Source organism: Lactuca sativa, chromosome 4 (assembly GCF_002870075.4).
Source record: "Lactuca sativa cultivar Salinas chromosome 4, Lsat_Salinas_v11, whole genome shotgun sequence".
Lineage (NCBI taxonomy): Eukaryota > Viridiplantae > Streptophyta > Magnoliopsida > Asterales > Asteraceae > Lactuca > Lactuca sativa.
This window is the reverse complement of record NC_056626.2, coordinates 42,311,822-42,320,558: the sequence shown is the minus strand read 5'-3', so window position 1 is coordinate 42,320,558 and position 8,737 is coordinate 42,311,822.

Here is an 8,737-nt window from a genome sequence, read left to right as displayed (position 1 = left end):
CCCACACAAGTGGTCTCAAAGTAGTTTGTGAGGCTCAAAACGTGTCTCATTTATCAAATACAAGGAATTCCATATCAAGACCCGAGACCAATCTATGATTCAATACTTATGACTCGTCGCTATGGTACCTGTAGGGATGAGAAGACAAGAGAGAACAAAAATGCATGAACTTAAACTAGAATGCATCTAAAAAGTATGAAAATTAGAAAAGAAAGAAATAAAATATGCAATATTTTTGGAAATTTTATGCAATTTTTATGAATGACCTAAATGACTTACTCTAAATGCAATAATGTACAACCTAAATGCATACAAAAAATAAAAGATAAGAATACCTCACCCCAAGCTTAAAATTAAGCATTGTCCTCAATGCTTAGGATGAGAGTAAGGAAGGATCATACCGGGATCAAGGTGGAGGAGGCCTGCGAGGACGATATGGAAGTAACACATGGGGTATACAATGATGTGTGGGTGGAGTTCTTGGCCGCCTAAATACACATGGATGAACGCTTGGTCGCGCAAAGGAAGCATATGAAATGGCTTGAAATTTCCTTATGAAGTGATATATTGGCGCAGGTACCCTCGCAAACCTTGTGTGGGTGGGTGGGGGGGGGGGCATCTGTGCGCATACATCAGAAAGCATCCCATATGGGGGTAATTTTTTAGCTCGGATTTGCGCGGGTAGGGCTGGGCCACACAACATTTGTGCGGGCACCCACGCAAATTGCAGAATTTTTACACTTTTTGCAAACTTTACCAAGATCATTGATAAACCACAAGATGCTTATTGTTGACCAACTTCAAGCCTATAAACACCAAAACGTCAAGCGGAGATTATTTATTTACAATGCATTTATTTAACGTCTTTGCCAAGACTTAGCCCCACTTCCGTCAACCTTGGTAAATCGGGGTTTCCAATGTTATGTTATCAAATTCTCCCGTGTAAAAGCCATCATAAAATGGTTTCAAGCGGTGCCCATTCACTTTAAATATTTGATTTGTTTCCAAACTCTTAATTTCAACCGCACCATGTTCAGACACTTTTATAACAATAAAAGGTCCGTGCCATCTAGACCTCAACTTTCCAGGGAATAAATTTAAGCGTGAATGATAAAGAAGAATTTCTTGACCCGGAATAAAGTGTTTTTGGGTTATGTGCTTGTCTTGAAATGCATTTTTCTTCTCTTTGCACCTTTTGAACCTTTTAATTATCTTCTTCTTGACCACTTCCATCATTGGGGGATTTAATCTTCTTTGAAACTCTCTCCTAGGCTTGAAATAATCTCCCATAAGAATCTTGTGTGTGTGCATACATTAGGGCTTATCTTGTTTACTGGCTCAATCAAATCAACCCGGTACAATGGAGAAATGTTGCTAGGGTACCTCATTGCTTCAAAGATGTTGAAGTGAATGATCTCTCCATCAAACTCCATAGTAATGTTTTCTTTATGGACATCAATGATCGTGTAAGCGGTATTCATGAAAGGTCATCCAAGGAGGATCATAAATGACTTGGAATGAGTCTTCTCTTCAAGATCAATGACATAAAAATCCGTGGGAAATACTAGTTGATTAACTTGTACTAACACATCCTCCAACACTCCTCTTGCAGACACACTTGACTTGTCCGCTAATTGAATGATTACTCTTGTTTCTTCCAAAGGTCCAACATTGAGAGATTGAAAAACCGAATATGACATCAAATTGATCAAAGCTCCAAGATCAAACATGGCACTTTCGACATGCAAATCACCAATGGTACAAGGGATAGCAAATATTCCCAGATCCTTGCATTTGGGAGGTAACTTCTTTTGGATAACCGTAGACACATTTGCATTGAATTGAGTCTTTTCATTTGCCTTGAATTTTCTCTTTTTGGTGCACAAATCCTTGAGGATTTTTGCATAACTTGGAATTTGTTTAACAACATTTAATAGTAGAATGTTGATTTGGACCTTGTGGAAAATTTCAAGGAATTCATTTTCTTCCAATTTTTTCTTTGAAGCGGCTAACCGGGAAGGGAAAGGTGGTGGTATGACCAATGGCTTGATGTTCTTGTTGGAAGAGTCAGGTTGATCGTTGGTTGGAAAAATCGGGTCCTTTGGAGTAGCTTCACCCTTCGGAGGCTCAACAACAATAACCTCATCTTCTTGTTGGGGTTGTTCTCGGTTTGAGATGGAATTTTACCCCTTTGTTCCATCTTGTTGAGAGCGGTGGCCAAGTCTCCGATTTGTGCTTGAATGTTGGAGAAGGTGATCTTGGTCTCTTGTTGAAATTGGGTTTGGCTTTGAGCAAGAGAAGTGACGAGTTCTTGAAGGCTCATTTGATGGTTACCACTGGATTGGCCTTGTTGTGAGGTTTTTGGTAATTTAGAGGGTTATAAGAAGTTTGTAGATGTGGAGGTTTTTGGGAAGGATATTGCGGATGTTGGGGTCTCATCAAAATGTTTGTTGGATTTTGCTTGTGTGAGTATGGGTTGTTTGGGTTATTCCTCCAATTTGGGTTGAAATTGTTTTGAAATCCCGTGGGTCTTGGTTGACCTTGATATCCTCCCATTGCATTCACATCTTCCGGTTCACTTCCAAGAGCGGGACACTTATCCGTATAATGCCCCGTCATTGCACAAATACCACATACCATCAATTGTTGAGCACTTCTCACCACCATTTGACTTAGCACAGTAGTCAAATCCAAGAGCCTTGATTCCAAGTGTTGGGTGTTGCTAACTTCACCAACCACTTGTAATTTTTCTTCGTTTCATTGCGGGTCCCAAAGTTTCTTTGATTTTGAGAAATGGTTCCAAAAAGTGATCTTATCTCTTGAGGTGTCTTGTTGAAGATGTCACCACCACTTGAAGCATCAATCATCCTTCGATATTTTTCATTTATGCCCTCATAAATTTTTTGAAGAAGTAGTTGTTCGGGTATGCTGTGTCGAGGGAAACTTGTACACAAATTGTTGAATCGCTCCTAAAAATCATGAAAAGTCTCATTGTCCCCTTGACGAATCCCCAAAATGTCACTTCTTTGGCTTGATATCCAGGAGGTGGGATAGAACTTGCTATTGAAGGCTTTGAGTAACTCTTCCCATGTGTGAATAGATCCCGGTGGTAAGTTGAATAACCACTTTATAGCTTTATCTTCCAAGGTGAGCAGGAAGGCGGTTAGCTTGAAATCATCCAATGTCACATTTTCGGGCAACATGCTAACACATATCATATGAAATGAATTCAAATGCTTTTGAGGGTCTTCTCTATCAAAACCATGGAACTTGGTAAGTTGATGTATGAAACTTGACTTCAATTCAATTCCTCGACGGTTTGCGGGATAAACAATAGTAAGAGGTGTATGAGTAACATCCGTCTCCATCATTTGTCGAAGTGTCAACTCTTGAGGGGGATTGGGTGGAAAGGGGTGATTGGGATATTGTTGCATGTAATTGGGAGGTTGTTGGTAAGGTAGGTATGGGTATTGTTGGGGATTGTAGATTGGTGGTGGATAAGGTTGGTAGTTAGGGTATTGGCTGTAAGGAGGTTGTTGTTGTTGTTGGTACATTGTAGGGTGTTTGTAATTGGGTTGATTTTGGTATGTACTTGTTGTTGAACTTGAAAAGCATTGGTTTAAGGTTGGTTGTTTTGGTGGAATTGTTGGTTGTGTGGTTGTGGGGTTTGATAATTGGGTTGGTTTTGAGGAGGGGCTTGATTCTAAGGTGGCATATCAATGAGAGGTTCTTGTGGTTGTTGTCTTGGTTAATGGGGTGGTGTATTGGCATCTTGATTGTTTGGGTTTGGGTTGGGATTGTGAGGTGGAGTGTGATTCATGGCTATGTAGTTTTCAAACAGAATATCTTCAAAGGATTGACAAACAATTGGAGAATTCGGCTCGGTGTTGGTATCACTTGAAGTATGAACTTGATCTTCAATGTTGATTAGTGGAGAAGAGGAAGAAGCTTGAACTAGTTGTTGTTGCTTTGCTTGTTTGGCTAACTTTTTCAAACTTTTTGCTTCTTTTTCAATTTCCGGATTGTAGAGTAGTTCATCGGTTCTTGTAGACCTAGGTATAAACAATCAAATAACAATAACCAAATTCCCCTGCAACGGCGCCAAAACTTGGTGGGATGTCAAGTCCACCAAGCAAATTACACCCTTTGTTTGCAAATAAAATGTAATATAATGGTAAAAAGGGGTATTGATCCTCGGGGAAATGGTTGTATTCAATCACAAATGCAATCTAAAAGAACTATTGTAACTAAACTAACTAACTACAATTAACTTAAGAGGGGGGGGGGGTGTGACATCCCCAAAATCACGGCTAGAAAAGACCGATTTTCATTTATGCTTTTAAATAATTTCAGAGTAAATCCTTTTGATTTTGAAAGAGTTGCGGAATTTGTTCCCAAAACAAAACATGATAAAATAATATTTATCAAAGCATTTCATCAAGAGATGCATTTTCATTATATAATCAAAACTCGGGATGTCATGTTCCGATACAGACCATAAAGCATAAACGATAACATTACAAGTCATTCAACAAATATATACATATACAGACTTGTAAACAAAACAACTTGATGATTGAACCATCTTATGCCCTCGCGCCACTACCTGTAATACAAATAAAACTGAATGGGTCAGGCTTGGGAGCCTGATGAGCATATAGGGTTTTCAACCCACAATAAATAAATTATATTTAATTTCACCAACCAATCACTATCCCGATTATCCATTCTCGTTATCGTCACTTTACGTCCCTAAAATAACATCTATCTCAAGGGACCTAATCTAGGATTTTCATCGGGACGGACATCACTGCTAAGGGGTTTCCTCAACAATAGATATCCTAAAGGCAACCATGAGGGGGATAGAGTACACCGGTGAACACATCGTTCACAACACCTACAGGTTATGAACCTGCTAGCGTTCCACTGGACTGTCTAGAAAGAGTCTGTGGTCGTTATCCATACTGCGCTGAATAACTAGATCAACAACAACAACAACATCGAGGCCTCTCATCTGTTTATTACACACCAACTATCTACCCATGTTCTACCCAACATATTAGTAGATAAAATATATACTTTCATACATAGTTTGAAACCTTTATATCATTTTCATTCAATATATATTCCACATAACAGATGAGGCATACCCACGTATCACGTATTTCATAGAAAGCAATTCAGATCTATGAGATGGAAGAGGGTGAACATACATTCACACACACATAACAACAAATTCTACACATAACACGTATTTCGTATAAAATACTTCATAATCATGCGTTAGAAGAAAGTAACTACACACCCACACATATAAACAACAATATACTTAATACACTCGAACCATACTTGTATTATTATCGTGTTTATGAAAGTTAGTATACACTCACTTGATCAGAAGATGATCGGACAACACTACGACTTGCAGAAGTAGTAATCCTCAGCAGATCTAGAAGATCTCTACAAAAATCGAACTTCTCGCGGGCAGAGCTTCGGCTCGGGAACCGCACTTCTCGGGATCTTCAGGATCTCGGGACTTGCCTCGGGGCTTGAGTATGATACCGGGGCTTCTGGGTATTTCTGGCACGCAAAACGATGCAAAACGGGAGAGAGAAGAGAGAAAATTAGCAAAAGAGCCGGCTGCCCTCGCATCCTATTTATAGGAGGCTGGAGCCTCGGAGTACGCGGGGCGTACAGGCGTACGCGGGGCGTACGCATCCGAAATCGTCACTGCGTTCGTCATCCGAAGCCAGTTGCTGCGAGTGTCGACATCCTCGGAGTACGCGGGGCGTACTTCGGATCGGACCGCTGACTCCCCTTCGGATAATGCCGGAATTAAAGATTAAAAATAAATACAAATTAATTAATAAACTTCGGAAATTCATATCTTCTTCATACGAACTCCGTTTTCGACGTTCTTTATATCCACGCGAAGGTGAGACTATGCTCTACAACTTTCGTTTAGACTCCGTCGGCTAATTTCGACTTTATTTTTATTATTTATTTTTAATAGGCCGCGACAGAAAAACTTCGTTATAAATTCATAACTTCTTCGTTTGACGTCCGTTCTCGCCTAACTTTTTATCGCTTCGCTACCAACAACGAGACCTTCGATCCTCGTTTAGAATGCTTCGGCTAAAAACCGCTCGATCTCAAATCGAGTATTTCAGGCTGCATACCGCTAAGTCGAAACTTCGATAAATCATAACTTCCTCATACGCAGTTAGATTTGGGCGTTCTATATATATTCGGAAACCTCGTTTCAACTACTACAACATTATCCAAAGATATTAAGTTTATGTTACACTTAAATTTTGACGCTTATTTTTATTCTTAATTAATCAAACCACATAATTAAGCAATTAAGCACAAAACACATACTACTCAAATAATACACTCTTATTATTTCAAAATGGGTTACAAAGGTTAACCTAGACTATCACATTGCTAAAAATGGCAAGCCCGGAAACACAAGCGTTACAATTCTCTCCACCTTAGAATGATTCCGTCCCCGGAATCACACATCAACAAACAAATGCGGATAGCGACCCATCATGTCACTCTCCGTCTCCTAGGTGAGATTCGGCCCATTCGTGTGTTTCCATCGGACAAGCACTAACCCAACCATCTTGCGTCGCAATTTCTTAGTCTTTCGGTCAACAATTGCCTCTGGTTCCTCAATCAACCTTTTATTCTCATCAATTCTCAATTCAGAAATTGGAATTATGTCGGGAACTTCTCCCGTGAACTTCCTCAAATAACACACATGAAAAGTGTTATGAATTCCATTCAGTTCTTCTGGTAGTTCGAGCTTGTAAGCTTGGTTCCCAATCCTCTGAAGAACTTTAAACGGTCCAATAAACCTTGGACTCAACTTTCCCCTTTTACCAATTATTATAAGTCCCTTCCACGGCGAGACTTTAAGCAAAACCGAATCCCCAACCTCAAAAGTCATCGGTCTTCGCTTCTTGTCAGCATAGCTCTTTTGACGATCCTAAGCTGCTAACATTCTTTCCCTAATTATTTTCAACTTTTCAGCAGTTTGATGGACTAACTCCGGTCCCATAAACTGCTTTTCCCCAGCCTCAAGCCAACAAGACGGCGTACGACACTTCTGTCCATACAAAGCTTGGTAAGGTGCCATCTTAATGCTCGAGTGGAAACTATTATTGTAGGAAAATTCTACCAATGGTAAATGTTCATCCCAATTACCTAGGAATTCCAAGGTACATGCTCTCAGCATATCTTCAAGTGTTTGTATCGTTCTTTCACTCTGACCATCAGTCTGCGGATGGTAAGCTGTACTTAAACATAACTTGGTACCCAATTCCTCTTGTAGTTTTTTGCAAAATCGTGAGGTGAAACGGCTATCACGATCCGACACAATCGTTAACGGAACACCGTGAAGCCTCACAATTTCCTTTACGTAAGAATTCGCAAGCTTCTCCATAGACCATTTCTCCTTGGCTGCTATGAAATGCGCACTCTTAGTGAATCGATCAACGACCACCCAAATCATGTCGTGACCATTCATGTTCCAGGCAGTTTAGTGACAAAATCCATAGCAATGTCTTCCCACTTACCCATTGGCACAAGCAAAGGTTCTAAACTCCCGTACGGTTTCTGATGTTGTGTCTTTACTCTCGCGCAAGTCACACACTCAGCCACATACTTTGCAACATCAAGCTTCATCGTCGGCCACCAGTAGTAGGGTTTCAGGTCCCTATACATTTTAGTGCTACCCAGATGAATCGAGTACATGGTCTTGTGAGCTTCTTCCATCAGAAGACCTCTAATTCCTCCGGACTTAGGTACCCAAATCCGATCTTGGAACACCTTCAGTCCGTGACTGTTTACACCGAACACCAACGTTTTGCCCAAACGTTCCTCCTTTCGGTCATTCTTTTCAGAAGCTTCCTCTTGAGCTTTCTTTATACTTTCCACAATAGTCGAGACAAATTCAATTCTCAACGCTCTTGGGCTTTTCCTTTCAAGATTGACTTTCCGACTGAGAGCATTAGCAACAACATTAGCTTTACCGGGGTGGTAAAGTATCTCACAGTCATAGTCTTTAAGTAATTCTAGCCAGCGTCGTTGCCTCATATTCAATTCCTTCTGATTAAAGAGATATTGGAGACTCTTATGATCAGTGAAAAGTTTGCACTTCGTGCCATAGAGGTAATGCCTCCATATTTTCAGAGCGAAAACTACCGCTGCCAACTCCAAATCATGAGTCGGGTAATTCTTTTCATGCTCTTTTAGCTGTCGAGACGCATATGCTATCACCTTTTCTCTTTGGGTCAGAACACAACCCAATCCAACCCCAGACGTATCGCTATAAACAGCGAAGTCTTCAACTCCATCGGGTAGAGAAAGTATCGGTGCCTCGCATAGTTTCTTCTTTAGCTTCTCGAATGCTTCTTTATGCTTATCACTCCAAGCATAAGTAGCTCCTTTGTGGGTCAAAGCTGTCAATGGAGTAGCAATCGAAGAAAAGCCTTGGATAAACCTTCGGTAATATCCAACTAATCCCAAAAAGCTTCGAATCTCCGTGGGACTTTTCGGTTACTCCCACTTTGTCACAGCTTCAATCTTTGCTGGATCAACCATTATCCCTTCTTGGTTGACCGCGTGACCCAAGAATTGGACTTCACGAATCCAAAAATCACATTTAGAGAACTTAGCATACAACTTCTCCTTCTTCAAGACTTCTAACACTTCTTGCAAGTGTCTGCCA